This window comes from Panthera uncia, chromosome F2 (genome assembly GCF_023721935.1).
Source record: "Panthera uncia isolate 11264 chromosome F2, Puncia_PCG_1.0, whole genome shotgun sequence".
In the NCBI taxonomy this organism is placed as follows: Eukaryota; Metazoa; Chordata; class Mammalia; order Carnivora; family Felidae; genus Panthera; species Panthera uncia.
The window spans coordinates 12,830,981-12,846,680 of record NC_064812.1 but is presented as its reverse complement, the minus strand read 5'-3'; the positions used below and the strand labels follow the sequence as shown (position 1 = coordinate 12,846,680).

Genomic DNA, 15,700 nt, shown 5'->3' with positions numbered 1-15,700 from the left:
GACTCCACTCAACAACGTACTGCACCATGGTTAAGAGCTGGTGACTTAGTCTGCCGGATCGAGGTTAATATTCTGGGTCTACCATTTCACTAGTCACGTAGTCTTGACTTTGCGACTTTGAGCTGCCGTGTGCCCATGTGGAAGGGGGAGAGGAAAACCCACTGTGGCAAATGGTATGCGTTGTCTCCTCAATAGCCATTGCCTCCCCACCGCATAGAACTGTGATATGTGGAGGTGGTATGGAAGAGGGCCCAGGCCTCAGGGAAGATGGTTTCCAATCCCAGCTGAATGAGATGAATCAAAATTGGTATAAACCAGATATGGAAATGGCAGGCAAGGTCTAATTTCGTGAGGGGAAATGTGCTAGGGAGTGGGCAACTTTCCAACTAAAAAGACAAAGTGCCCCACAAAGGAGGCTCATTCTTATCTTTTTCTCCTGCCTGGATCTAGGGTAAGATACCTGGAGGTGTAGCAGCCATCTTGCAAGCATGAGGAGACAAGTCAACAGAATGAAATGCCAGAGCAGATAAGACAGAAAAAGCCTGGATCTTTGATAGCACGGTTGAGCTGTTCCACCAGCCCAAGACAGGCGTCTACATCCAGACTGTCTGTTACCGAAACATTGGCCGCTTCTTTACGTCACTCCAAGTTGTCTTTAATTTGCAACGGAAAACGTTTCGAATGGATACACAGACTTCCGCCAAAGCACAGCCAGTGTCGGGCTGTGTTGGACTAGTACCGTGGTTAAGAGCCCAAATTCCAGAGCCAGAAGTCCCAGGTTCCAATCTCGGCTCCACCATTACTAGGTATAGGGCCTTGGCAAGTCATTTAGCTCTTCCGTGACTCACTGGCCTCGTCTGCAAAATGCTCAGCAAAGGTGTGGTGAGTATTGAATGAAGGATAATGGTCGTTCTTAACCTCATGTGACTAAATATTTTATACAATGATTAGAACACTGCCTGACCCATAGTGTCTATGTACCTGTTTATCCAAAAGAAAAAAGAAAGGAAGAGAAGAAAAAAGAAAAGAAGAGGAAAAAAAAAAGAAAAGAGAAAAGAAAAGAAAGGAAACCATTATTATAGGCCTGGGTTTGGATCTTGATCTAATCATCTGGCCACTTGTGTTGAAACAGACTCTTGACCCTTTCACCACTGAGTCTCATGGAGCATGAAACTCCCCCTAAAGTCTGTCTCAAAGCAGCCCCAGTGGTGGTTTCTTTTTGACAGAAAGGGCCCCTTAGAGAACTGACTTGTGCAGGAGGAGAGGCTGTGGCCACAAAGTCGTGTCATGAAGCGAATGACCAAAATACCCAAACTTGCCCATGCAAATGGGTGTGATCTCCCCGACAGCCCTTTTAGAAGGCTCTAGACTTTCTCGAACTCCTTTTTGAAAGGGTCTTTCCAGCCAGTAGCTTATTCTTTTGAACCTCATATCTTGCAGGGGCAGGGTGGGCGAGGTGGGAAGGAAGGGGAGATGCCTGCTTTCCAGGCCCTTCCTTCTTTGCCACGAGGATGAGACAGACCCCTGCCCGGCGTGTAAGGGAGCTGGCTTGCCCTGGGTCTCTCCCACTTTCCACCACACACATTGCCACCCTCTGTAGAGATCAGGGTTGAATTTGGGCATGGGCTAAATGTTTCTTGGAAACATCTTTTGTGAGGTTAAAAAATCAACTGGTAGATGTGTCCATTAGCAAATCTGGTGATATCTTCCTTCAAAATGTGTGTCCATTTCACCCATTCTCATCCCCTCTTCCGGTGACTTTACAGACCAGGCTGTCTCCCCCTTCTGCCTGGACCACTGCAGTAGCCTGCCTCCAAACGGGCCTGGCTTCTACCCTCCCCTCCCTCCTCTCTCAGCAGCCAGGGAGATCTTTTCAAAATGTAACCCAAATCCTGGGACTCACCTGCTCAAAACCCTTCAGTGGAGTCCCACCCCACCTAGAATAAAATCCAGAATTCCTCTTGTGCCCTATACGGCCCTCCCTGCGTGGACCCTAGGCCCTCGCTTTCTCCCTTTTCTCCTTGCTCACTCCACTCTCCGCACTGGTCTTCTTGCTATAGACCAAACACATCTAAGCGCAGGCTGGCTTCAGGGCCTTAGCACGGAATGGTCCCCTTTTCCGGAACATTCTTTCCCCTGGATACCTGGCTCATTTCCTCACTGCATTCAGATCTCCATTCAGATGTCAACTCCCAGGGAGACCGTCTCTGACCATCCTCCCCCACTACAGTATCCCCCAGGCCCCACTTGCTGTCATTCTCCATAGTTCTCATGTCTTGCTGACATTATTACAGATTTGGTGACTTTTTGCATCTCCCAGCAGAATACAAGCCCTGTGAGGAAAGTATGTTGTTTTGTTCATTCAGATATTCCCAGGCCCCAGAATATTCTGCAGCTGGTGCTCAGTAAATATTAAACTAGGCAAGGCCTTTTGGGGGTGGAAACAAGGTATATCTGACAAAGTCCTAAGCCTGATGTCTCTTGTAAACTCGCGAAGCCGGCTCTGCACCTGCTTCTCGGAAAGCTACAGACAGGTTCCAAACAGTGGGAACAACACTGGGTCGGTGATTAACGTCCCCAAGGGAACCCCCCTGGACGCGCAGGTGACTGGATGACTCCACCCGCATTTGTCTTAGCATCGTCTCCCTCGCATCTGGCTCCCGTTCCCTTCTTGTGCTTCTGGGCACCAGACAAGCAGTGTCACGTTTTGGTGTCTGTACCAGTCAGGCGATGGTTCTCATCTGTGATGGTTCGAAAACAAAGGGGCCCCGTTTCTTGACATTCTCCCCATTGAAAGGCGGGATCTACGTCCTTTCCTGGAGTCCTGTCATGGCTCCAGGCAGCAGAGCCGCAAAGGCTCACGCAGCTCCCTCCAGATCTCCTTACTCGCTCCGCGGGAAGCACCGAGGCCGGGGTGCTGAAGAGTCCAAGTGCTGGTGCTCTGGTGTGTGGTCTCAGCTGAGCTCTCAGCCCCCAGTGCTGGCCGACAGCCGCACAAACTGCCATTTTGGACGTTTAGACCTTTTGCACTTTCAGATGACCACAGCCCGGCTGACATCTGACTACAAGGGCAGGGGAAACCCCAAGTCACGACTGCCCAGCCCAGCCCTTCCCAAATTCCTGACCAGAAGCTCATGAGCGGCCTAAAGCGATGGTGTTTTCTGATGCTGAGTTGTGCGATAATTGGAACTCAGCAGAACCCCGCCCACACTCTCTCCCCCCATACTAAGCACTATGAGCGAATGTTTCTTTAACACCCTGGTCGTCTGATTTCTCACGTGTAAGTTAGGGGTGACCATCTACATTCATGTGGTTGTTGTAGAGCAGAAGCAGGTTTTGTTGCAAACCTAGTCTGGTTCCCAGCACATGCTGTGTTTCCTCAAATCTGAGATGCTACCAGTTGCATGACTCCCTGTTAATTTACGTGTCATTAAGAGAGGAAGAAATGCCTTCATTTAAACGACTGAGCGCCACTTGTCGGATGCATCCATATTTGGGGAAGGTGAAATTTGAAAAGATGTGTGTCTGGGGATCTTTGGTTCCAAGAATCACACACGCCTAGGTAAGCCCAGGCACAGAATTAGATCCCCAAGTTTGAGTTTGGGCGGAATGAGAGGAAAGCTTGAAGCGAATGTGCCTTCTTCGGAAAGTCTCCAACCTGTCATTCTGCTTGACACGAGAAAACACAAAGACCAGTAGAGGTACCCTTGTGGTCCAGGCACAAACTGTCTTCCCCAGGCTGCTCTCAAATGGGAGAGTTCAAATGCTATCGGTCACAGTTATTCAGCAAAAACATATTTTGCACGAGGGATGAAGTCAGATCCCCAGTTTTGGCTGTAAGAGGATAAGATGTTAGTGGAAGGCTCATCTCTAGTAATAGTAACAGACTGAGCCCCATTTCTCTTCAGGTTTTGAGTCTTTTTTCTTTTCTTTTCTTTTCTTTTTTTTTTTTTTTGGACATGAACTAGTAGTGCCTTGTGACATGCCATCCAGTGAGCAAAAGGGGTCTGGGCAGGGGGTAGAATGATGGCAGAGGGGACTCAGACTACATCTAAGGGAGCAGACACGTTAAGAAGCGTCAGCATGCTAGCAGGCTTGAGGCTTAGCCTTCATACGGAATGCCCCATTTGGCCAGTACAGCCTTCATTTGCAAGGTGAGCCCCCTTCAGGACCAGAGAGGTTAAGTCTCTTGCTCAAAGTCACACGGCGTTAGTAGGTCAGCAATCCATCAGACACAGAGCTTGTGCTCTTAACCACATCGCTCTGCCGATCAGGGTGTTTCCAAGAATGCAGACGTGAGTTCACATGAGACTCCAGCCAGCCCAGTGCTCAGCACGGCTGTCTTTCCGGTCTCACTTAACAGAATTCCTTTTCTGTACCTTCTTTCTTTTGCCAATGTGAGTTTTCCACCGATCAGGTTCTTCTTACCTCCTCTTCTCCTTGGTGAAAACCAAAATGTCTTCCAAGGTCCAGCTGACATGAGGCATCTTAACCCTTGTTCCTACAGGGTGAGTCCGGCACCTTGCCCCTAGGGCAGTTTGGCTGGACCTCCTGGAGGTGCTGGTGTGGTGTTTCTGTGGGTCGCTCCTCTTAGACTGGAAGTTTCCTGAGGCTCTAGGGTTAGACCTGAGTCTGAATCCCCCCTCTACAGCTTACGACCTGGGTCCTTGGACAAGTTTCTTTGCTTTCCTGGGCTTTAATTTTTGTATCTATGAAAGGTGATAACTTACTTCTCAAGGTTGTCCTGAACATGAAGTGCGTTTGCTTAGATCACACGATAAGGGCCCTAGACTGTCTGTTATTACATGTGAGGTTCTTGTTCAGTGTCTTTGTGCATCATCGCATCTCGTCCTCACAGCCACCCTCTGAGGTAGGTTCTTTCACTCTCGTCCCCACTGTACAGATGAGGAAGCTGAGGTAAAACCACATCCCCCTGGCCCCACAGCTAGAAGATGACAAAACCAGACTCGACTCTTGCCTCTGAAACCTGCTCTCTGGATGGGACCCCATTGGAAACCTTATGTGGACGGAGTTCTGAGGAGGTTTTGTCACCAACCAGCCCCTTGGGGTGTGCTTTAATTAAGGTCTTAATTTCCCACTCCTTCCTATCTCGGAGACCTTGATCCTGACTTATAGGAGAAGAGTGCTGCAACCAGCTTTGTCTTGGCGAAATGTTTACATACTGCCCATTCCTGCCAATAACAGCTTCCCTCACCTTCTGGCTCTCGCGGGTGGTGGATTATCAGCACCATAATTGCCCATTTATATCGTGAGCTAAAAACATGGATCAGGTGTTTGGCCTTCAAAAGCTCAAGCAAACCCCTAAGTGAAATTCAGATCCCACCTCATTCTCCAATCCAAGGATGTCACGGCCACTGTCATCATGTACCTCGAATGACTTGGCTGGTTGAGTTCCTTTCTGGTTGACTATATTGCCAATGTCACGGGCGCCCCCTAAAATGCAGGCAAAAGAAAGCAGGCATTTCTGATATGTTGTTTTCATGTTTTCCTCAAGGAGCGTCAGTTAAAGTCCCTGAACAAAATAAACTTCATTTTGTTTGCCATAGAATATTCTGAATGAATAGAGTGAGATCCGTCATCCAGGGGTCTGAGGCTGGGCAGGCCCTTGAGAAGATTGGGCTCCTCAGAGGAGAAAGTGGGGCAGGGGTGGGTGGGTGCACTCCATTTGGCAGCAAGGCAGAGATCTTTCTGTTTGAAGATGGATCTGGAAAAAGCCAAGGGGCTCAGAGGGTGCGTCCAGGTTGAATCGCAGTCCCAGCTCATTGTGCGGACCAGACAGCCAGTGCCGTGCTTGGGACGGCAGCCATGACGTTGGGCTCCCCTGTTCATGGCAGCACAGGGATTGAAACTGTGGTGGAGGAAGATACCAGGGCAGAAATTATTCAGGACGTGCCCCGTGTCAAGCACTGGGAGAGTCTCCTCAAACATTTGGGGGATTTTCCCTGTATCGACTCATGCTGACTTCTGATGTATTCCCGTTGTCCTCTCTGAGTGATGGGTGACTTCAGTCCGTTGAAATGTATAAGAGACCTATTTTATGGCCGAGCATAGGGTCTGTCGTAGATAATGCTGTGTGTGCACTTGAGAGGATGTGTCCTCTGCAGGTTTGGATGCTCCATAGATGTTATTTGTGAAGGCCCGGGACTGTGCCCGGGAGTGGACGGTGTTCATTCTGCAATGCTCCCGGGGGAAGGGCAAGGGCATACGTCCAAGGAGCTGAGAAGGCACAGCCAGGCTCTGACCCTGGGAGGCAGACACTGTACCAGCTTGTTCTCCAAGTGGCCCGACTAAGAAGAAAAGGCTGAGAGCCCTAGAGGGACCTCTGAGGTCAGGAGAAGATGGCTAGAGATTTGCTCAAGGGCGGGGAATTAACCCATGGAAGGGAGCAGAGCAACCGTGCGCCCTTGAAACTCTCTCTCCCACGGCCTCTCTCTTCCCTGCACGCGTTCAGCAAACATCCGTCCGAGACTTGATCTTCATAGTTGCTGTGCTAGGCTGCGGGATAAAGGACTCAACATTGCCCCTGCCCTCCCAGAATCTGCAGGGTGCTAGGGATGCAGATAATTAACGGGCAACCTTGCCAAGCAGGGTGGGGGGCGTAGCTGGAAAAGTGCATACCTATCAGAGTATAGTCATTCCTGCCTACCTTCTCCCTCTCTCTTTCTCAGTGACACAGATTCGCAGATAAATGAGAATTTCCACAGGGAAGGTAAAAGATGAAGGAAACATGGTCCTATCTGTAAACCTATTTAGGAAATAATTTCACGAAGGGCAGGGAACTTGTGAGTTCAGAGAGCCTGGCATGCCAGGACCAAAGAGAGAGCTTTGAAACTTGTGTGTGTGTGTGTGTGTGTGTGTGTGTGTGTGTGTGCGCGCACATGCCCACACTGGACCCTTTTTTACAAACTGGAGAAGATCTGGGTGCCTTTGGAGAATACTGCTTTTTTTTTTTTTAGTTTATTTTTATTTATTTTGAGAGAGACAGAGACAGCATGACTGGGGGAGGGGCAGAGAGTGAGGGGGGAGAGAGGGAATCCCAAGCAGGCCGCACACTGCCGGTGCAGAGCCCAATGCGGGCCTTGAACTCACTGATCATGAGTTCATGACCTGAGCTGAAGCCAGATTCCAGGCGCTTTAAGAATAAAGCTTTTAGAATACCTATGGTACAACACTCAGGATGACAAAGGAAAACAATGATGTTAAAATGCAGCTCCATGCAGGGATCTCCATCGCCCATGCCCCTTCCTGGGAGAGGGGGGGCCTGGAGGTTTCTGGAGTAGCGGAGAGAGATTTTCAGGCAAGAAAGAAAATTCTTTCTACAGTTTGGTAATTCTGTATTTACGGAACTAGCCATCTCCAAGACTCAGATGGCTCTCCCCCCTTTTCCATTTCCCTTTTTGTCCCCCTGGATGGAGGAGGGTGGGAAGTTAAAGGCTGACTTTGATGGGAGGGAGGGAAGCCTGAGGCTGGGTGGTCAGAGAATGTGTTTCTTTGGTAGCCTTTGGGTAACTTGTTAGGCTTTTCTACCCTATTTGAGAGTTTACTGAATAGAGAGGACACCCCGGGAGGGGAGGGTGACCCTGTATGGGAGCTGAAGAGAAGCCTGAGGTTCAGGGAGGACCCACGCTCTACTCTGGCAGAGGCTGTGGGCCCCATGAGACCAGACACATTATGGAGGAACTACTGGCAACCGCTTTGCTTATACCCTGCACCCCCCATCCTTGTTACCACCCTAGGACCCGAGGCTCCACATTTTACCCATGAGACAACACTGAGCAGAGTTAATCCGAAATCACGCAGCTCCAGCTAGAAGCGGGGGAGCTGAGATCTGACTCCACGTAATCCCAGGCTCTGAGACCCTCATTGCCACTGCACCATGTCCAGCTGCCTGCCGACAGCGTGGAGACCTTGGGTGTGGCTCCTGGAATCAGGTTGCCTGGGTTCCTATCCCAGCTCAACTGTCGAACGGCATGATGATCCAAGGTAAGTTCCTGACCCTGACTGACATTCCCCATCTCTGAAATGGGATGGTTTTATCACCTTACTCGGGGACTTTTGCTGATGACTTCAGAGATAATGCACCTAAAGCTTTGAGCACGCGAGCCTGACGTGTCCGTGCTCGTGAGAGTTGGTTGCTGTGGTTATTATTAGCCCAGCAGGATAAGGAGCAATGTTTGGGGGGCCCTGGGGTGCGGTCGCCCCTCTGTTTACTCCTCCGGCTGGCAGGCGGTCAGGGGTTTGTTTTTCTGGTACGAAGGTTGCCCTCGTGTTCCGGAGTGACCCGGCAGGGCTGAGATTGTCATACAACCCCGCATGCCTGGCCAAGTTCAGCGCTCGCCTTGGCAGCCTGCACGGCCTGTGCCACTGTGGTCGAGGGAACCGCTCGTCTTCAGGCTGTTTCTCACTTTGGAGAAGCCTGACCTTCGCTCAGAGTGATCCTCTATTCCCACGTCACACAGTGGCCTGCTCACCCACTCCCTCCCAGAGCACGACATTTGTTACTCCCCAGGGAGGCAATAAGGTCGCGGCGCCTTCAAGACCCTTGTTTTTCCTTCATCTCTTCCTCTGCCCTCCTAACTCTGCCCCCCACTGGTGTTTCTCAGACACCGGAGGGGGGTGCCATGAGGACCGGGAGGCAGCAAAGAACAGGGCCCCTGGCCTCCAACAGCCAGGGCATCGCTGTTCCAAGCTTCAAGTTCCTTGTTGGCAGAGAACATAGCACGTGGTTTATGTGTACAAACCTTTAAAAATAGATACAACCTTTCATCAGGTTGGGAGACTTGAATGGTTCAATAGGAAAGCCCATGCGAACATATCACAAGCTCTCCTCTTGCTGAGCCCGTGCCTGCCTTCCAGCCAGGGGGTGGCCGCTACTGCCTCGGGCCTCGGGCCGCCCCCACCTCACCTGTAGGGGCTGCAGGGAGGGGCTCAGCGGCTCAGCCTTGCTCCCAGCCCCCAGGGGGCTGCAGACTGAGAGCCTCAGGCTCTGGCCATTGCTGAATTGTCAAGCAGAGGGGATGGCCCTCAGGAGTCCCCAGCGCCTTGCAGCTCATCCCTTCTTCCGGGCAGGGGCCTCAGGCCTTCCTCTGGCCAACCCATCCCCCTTCCCCAGGGGCTGTGGCGCCTTTTGCGAAGCTGGTAGGTCCCTTGCCCTCCACACAGCCTTCTATCTCCCCACTTTGGACCTTGTCCTTTCTGTTTCTTGCTGCCCAGGTGCCCATGTTTGATGGCTAAAATGCGGCTCGGCCCAAAGGACCCCTCCCTGAGCTTCACCCGCTGGCCCCGCATCTGGAACAATTGTGCGTATTTTTCAACCTTAAAAATCCACTTTTCAGCCTTCTCGTTTTACGTATGTGACTTATTTGTTGCCACGCTCCATAAGGAAAGGTCTCACCCCCACCAGGCTCAGGCAGCTGGGAAAATGGAATGAATGTGGGCTTCTCTCTGCACCTCTGTTCTCCCATCTGTGAAATGGGAATGACCATTGTAAGTCGCCAGCCTTCTTAAGAGTTGTCATAAGGCTTAAAAGAGGCTCTTGACGTGAACATCTCCTACCTCATGGTCCTGAACATTTAAAAAGATCAGTGAATGAATGATTGATCGAGTGATCGAATGAATGAATGAATGCCTTTATGGTTCTGTTTGCAATTGTCAAAAACAGATAGACTTTTGCTATCATCCGTACTGTCCTTAGGAATTCTGTACTTGTGGCTTGGAAACCTAGGTTCCGGGTTAGACTCCTGAGTCACCCACTTAAGGATGTGATCCAGGCATGAACTGAATCTTCCCACACTGCAGTGACATCATGTAGGACAGGGGTCAGTAAACTATGACCTGTGGGCGACCTCCAACCCACTGCTGCTTTTGTACAGCCCAGAAACTGAAAATGGTTGTTATGTTTTCAAATGTTGTTTACATTTAAAACTTTACATGTTTGCATGTACATTTGATTTAATTTAATTTATATATTTTTAATTTTTTTTTTTTAATTTTTATTTTTGAGAGACAGAGATACAGCACGAGTTGGGGAGGGGCAGAGAGAGAGGGAGACACAGAATCTGAAACCGGCTCCAGGCTCTGAGCTGTCAGCACAGAGCCGGACGCAGGGCTCGAACCCACAAACTGTGAGATCGTGACCTGAGCCGAAGTTGGACGCTTAACCGACTGAGCCACCCAGACGCCCCTCATTTTTACATTTGAAAAATAAAAACTCAAAAGAAGAATGCTATTTCCTAACACATGAGAACTATGGGAAATTCAGAGTATCTACAGATGGAATTTATTGACAGCCCGCCATGCTTGTTCCTTGATGAATTGTCTCTATGGCGACAGGGGGTGCATACCTCACTTGCACTCTCTAAGGCACAGTTGAGTAGGTGTGACAGACACCACATGGCCCACAACTCACAATTTTTTACTACCCAGCCCTTTACAAAAAGACTTTGCCCAATCCCTGGTCTGTGAGACAGGAGCAACGCTGTATACCCACCCCTCTGTGTGGATGAAGTGTTCAATTCAAGTGCCTAGCACCAAGCGGAAACTCTAGAAAAGTCCATCCCTCCTCTCTCTCCCTTTCCCATCTTCATTCCTTTCCACAGAGAGCTCTTTTATTTCAGGGTCCAAGCCACATAAAACCATAAAAAGAGGACGGCAGGCCGGCTCCCACCATGCCCTGCGCAGACGGGCCTTCAGACAGCAGGGCTGTGTTCATCGGCTCTGTCCCCTGGCCCTCGGCCGCCCCGGCCAGGCCAGTCTGTGCGGCTGCTGAGGGTGGGGCCCCGTCAGAGCCCCCCTGTGTCCTCAGGGACGTCTGGGCCATCGTGTAGGGGTGCCCTAGGGAGCTGCCTCTCTTGCATTTACCAGAGGCTGGTGGTTTCCACCCCATCGTTTCTGCTTTGGGGCATTTCTGGAAGCTGGGCCAGTGCCCCACAATAGATGCCCACAGCCACACGTTAGCTCAGCTCGGGAAGAGTGCTCAGCAGATGCAGCCTCTGGGCTGGAATCCAGGGTCTTGGTCCCGAACTGCAGGATGGCACACAGTCGTGGCCAGACCCGAGGTTTGGGATCTGGTCTGGCAGCCCAGCTCTGCTCCTCACAAGCTCTGGGATGTCCCCCCTGGGCTTCTTTCCTTCCTCTGGAAAGTTGGGGTGATGGTTTCTCCTGGGGAGGGGCATAGACAGGGTTTTCATCATGTAAGCAGGGTTTTGCCTTTTTCTGCACTGAAACCCTATGCCGAGAACAGCGGCTGGCCTGTGGTGAGCACGCAGCAAACACCTGTTATTGAAAAGACATCCACTCAAAAGAGAGAAAGTATGTGGCGTGCCTGTCGCATCATCGGCTCGCATGAAATAGTCACACTGCTGTGTCTGCTCTGAACCAGGAATCAGCACGCTACAGCCCACAAGCCAAATCTGGCCCACTGCCTGATGTTGTAAATAAAGTTTTATTGGAACGCGGCCACACCCATTCACTTACCTGTTGTCCAGAGCTGATCTCCCGCAGCAGCGATGGAGCTCCATCGTTGTGAGAGAAACCTGTGGCCTTGCGAAAGCTAAACTACATCCTATCTGGCTTTTTACAGAAAATCCTCGTGGCCCCTGCTCTGAACGTCGAGGCCACCCTGTCCGCTGGATTTCATTTCCCCCCGATTGCAGGCGTGTGGGCAGTTACAAGTTGAAAACCAGCAGCCGGCTTCAAATACATTTTCTTCATGCCCTCTCTGAAGTACTTCATTTTTCCTTTGACACCTTAATTCTGCCACGCTATTGCAGCATGCTCAGAATAGACTTCTCAATGCCCTGCGGCTCTCACGGGTAAGGTGGTGTTACTCTCATTTCTGGGTAAGAAAAAACTCAAGCCACCCGTCAATTGCTGGTGTATTCATTAGGGATCGGCCACGTGTCCTGCAATGAGTCTAGGCCTCCTCACAGGAGGAGAGTCAAGATAAAATAAGGATAATGTGCTAGATGCAACTTACTACTCGGTTCCAAGGGATGAAGTGCTGGCCGGGAGCCAAAGGAAGGTCACTGTGTCTGGGGCACAGAGTGCATAGGTTTTTCATTGTTGTGAATGGAGGGACCTTGGACACCTTCACTATGGCGTCATAATAACAAGTTACCTTCACTTGGAGTCAATTTTCCAATCTGTAAAATGGCAACAATGATACTTCACCACATCAGGTTGTTCTGAAGACTAAATGAGATCAAGCTCCTGAAACATAGTAACTACTCAGCTATTTTTATAATAAGTCCTTTATTTCTCAGTTTGGGAGAGAGATAGTCAACAGCTTTTTGCTACATGTTGCCGCTCCCTTAGATGGTCAGGGCCCACGGTTAGGAGCCTCTTACAACTTTGATTTTGGGGGCAGTGAGAAGGATCTTCCTGGGTACCACGTACTAAGGGCTCCCTGTCCACGGTGCCAGCTGAACAAGGCGGGGTCATTGTCTAGTTACCACTTCATGGTCAGCAGATCTTTTTCTTCCTTTCCCTCTACAAAGACAGAATAACAGGCTTCCAGGTCCCTATGCCCCAAGGAAGAGACTGACCAGGAACCCATGAAGGCTGGGTTCAATGAGACAAGTACATCCTTGCAAGTAAAGGTGCAGAAAGTCAGCCAGGACTTCCAGGCGTGGAGCCTGGTCACTTCTGTCTTGTTCATGGCTTAGAACAGCGCCTGGAACATGGTAAATGGTTCATAAATGTTGGGGAGGATAAACAGTCCTCTCTTGTGAATGTCACAGTGCCTGCTGTCCTCAGAGGCTCTGGCTTCCTGTGTCTCTTAGACTGTGATGCCATGATGCCAACAGGTGAGGTCCAAGCTCAGAGTGAGAGCACACAGCAGCCCTGCCTGGCCCTCCCCGTGTCCCCGGTCCTACCACATTTCCTCTGCATCACCTGTCCAGGCTTCTCATCACTGAGTCTGCTGTTCCCCCTGTGCCCAGGGCTCTTCCCACCATTGCCCCTAGCCCAGCCCTGTAAGGTACAGGAAACCAGCCAACAGGACCCTGGCCCCAGCCACATCTGGATCTCCAGGCTCAATCTCCATCTATACTGGGGAATGTGAAATTACAGTCTGCAGGCCAGATCTGGTCAGTGGTCGGTTTTTGTAAGGACCTTGGACTGAGAATGGTGTTTACATTTCCAGAGGGTTGAAAATTTTAAAAAGAATGCACAACAGAGACTATATGGCTGACGAAGCCCAAAACACTGACTCTCTCGTCCTTTATAGAAAAGGCTTGCTGACTCCTGGCCCAGATAGTCCTCTGATACACTAGCCGGGAGGACCAACTGTGTGAACCAGGCCCCGTGTCAGGGCTTCAGGCTTGGAGTTATTTCTTGCCACTTACCAACCCCGAGGCAGGTGGGGTTCTCGTCCCTTGTAGAGATGGGGGAAATTGAGGCATAAGAGGTTAATTCACTTGCCTGAGAATCTAAATAAATGGCAGAGCCAGGATTCAAACCCAGACAGGCAGGTTTTTTAATCATGGTGCCATTTTTCTTCTGGACACTGCCTAGCACAAGCTTTAGGACTCGCCCATACTCTATCCCATTCCGGACCCCTTGTCGCAGAGATGAACTTCAGAAAACACCGCCCTCTGCCAGCATGAGTTTCTGTCTTCCTCTGACCCACAGTCAGTGACCAGGTGTTTGGTACCCCCGCCTCCTCTCCCCTCCCGGCCACCCCCCAAGACAGTTCATCTCCTGTGTGGCTGACAAGGCTGTGCTGCCTCTGTCTGCCCCATGCAGTGGCCTGGAACCCTATTCTGTCCTGCTCCCTGAGTCCTGACGCTTTTCCATGAGCTGGATCTGAAGTTGTTCCCACTGAGTCTCTCTTCCTGGGGCATCCCTGTGCCTTCTTGTCTCTGCTTCCTTCCACCCATCTTGTCCCTCCCATGAGGAACTGGATTCATGGCCTCGGGTCAAGAGTGCACACGTGGGAGGTGCAGTTAACTCCTGGTACCGGGCCTGGACCCTTTGTAGCCCAAGGACTGCGGCTGAGATCCTCCCCTCCTGGGAGAAAGGGGAGAAGAAGCCCCTGGGTTCAGAGTAACATGGAGGACAGCCCAGAGGTGGGGTTGCAACCCAGGGGAAACATTGCACTTCAGGGCTGTGCAGGTGGAGTGGTGCCTTTCGATCAACAGTCTAAGCGCAGGGGCACAGGAGGGGTAAGAATGGAAAGACAGCTGCCAAGAGGAACAGAGAGCTTCTCAAATCACCCCCCAGCCGGTCTCCTCCCCACAGCACCAGCCCGGCTTTGACAAAACCCGCCCTTCCGGTAGTAGTCCCTCCACCTTGGCTGGAAATCACTGTGTGCAGAGTGAAGACAGTGGCCATCTTCTAGTGTGACCGTGGACAGGTTACTTAGCGCTCTGTACCTTACATTCCTCTTTTTTTTCAGATGGTGATGGTGGTAAGTACGTGGTAGGGTCTTATTCATAGATCACATGCTCCTGGCACTTAGTAGGTGCTGAGTGTGAGAATGACTCCCCCGGGGGATGCTGAATTGTGAGCTCTTCCCAGGTCATCCTGGGAAGGATGCTCTCAAGAACGCTCTGCAATTGATGATGTACGGGAGACCCCTAGGTCAAGGCTGGCAGGAGAGGCCTCTCAAGGGCCCGACCAACATGCTGTGTTTCTCCTGCTGAGGCTGAAGAGGCAGACACTCTCCAGACTGGAGAGTCTCGCCAGCGTCTCAGACTTCTGATTCCCCTGGCTTCGTGTCCACCTTTCTGTGGTCTTCTCCATCCTTGGTAATGACAACGCCAACTCTTCAGTCGCTCAGCCTTGGAGTCAGTTAACCTTGGTCTCCCCATCACTCACCTATCCTATCCAGACCATCAGCAAACCATACCCAGAATATCATGCTCTCTCACCACCCCAAAGCCCCTACCTGGGTCCCAGCCGCCATCATTTCTTGCCTGCATTAGTACGACAGCCCCTGACGGGTCTCTGCATCTGCCCTTTGCCCCTCTACAATCTGTTCTCACAGCAACAGCCAGAGTCACCCTTGGAAATCAAGCCGGGGCACCTGACCTTTCTGCTCCAAACCCCCCCGCAGGCTTCCCATCCTGTTCAGAGTAAAAGCCACGGGCCTTGCAACGGTCTGGGAGGCCCATGTGAACCAGCCCCGCTACCCTGACCGTGCCCTCGTTCCTTCTGTCCTGTTCATCCCACCTGCCATCCTGCCCCTGCCCTCTCGCAGACACTCGAGCTCCGCTCAGCAGCTTGCTCTTGCTGGACTCCCTCATCACCGCTCACTCCCTTAGCTCTTCTGGGCCTTTGTTCTGGCCTTACCACCTCAGCCAGGCCTCCCCTGGCCACTATTTCACATTCACCGTCGTACCCACCCCCCCCCCCCCCCCCCCCCCCCCCCCACCACTCTGCAACTCGCATTCTTCTCTTTCCTGCCTTTATTTTTCTCCGTTGTTCTTGGCACCTTGTACCGTGCCTCACGATTGTGTGAGTTGATCCATTAGTGCCCCTTATCTCGCTGGAGATTCAATTCCAGGGTGGGGTGAGCAGGGATTTCTGTCTTAGCCCCCGCTGAGAACCCCACCTGTGACATGGTAGCACTCTGTAAATATTTGTGGAATGAATGAATGACCTTAGACCAAAGACAGCCGGCACAGAAAATAAACCTCTATTTCAAGCAAAAGCCTTTTGGTTTTATTTATATATA

General features: G+C 51.2%; 1 long non-coding RNA gene across 5 annotated transcripts in view; it reads left to right on the top strand.

The window, feature by feature from the left end:
• Positions 1–12,222, top strand: part of LOC125924408 (uncharacterized) — a 203,112-nt gene extending 190,890 nt beyond the window's left edge. Inside the window, exons 6-9 of one of the 5 annotated variants that reach the window (XR_007458401.1) lie at positions 451–882; positions 7,758–8,004; positions 9,235–9,320; positions 11,603–12,222. This is a non-coding gene — a long non-coding RNA (uncharacterized LOC125924408). The remainder of the gene's footprint in view (positions 1–450; positions 883–7,757; positions 8,005–9,234; positions 9,321–11,602) is intronic. The other 4 variants (XR_007458400.1, XR_007458398.1, XR_007458402.1 and 1 more) reach the window with 4 other exon arrangements.
• Positions 12,223–15,700: the final 3,478 nt, after the last annotated feature.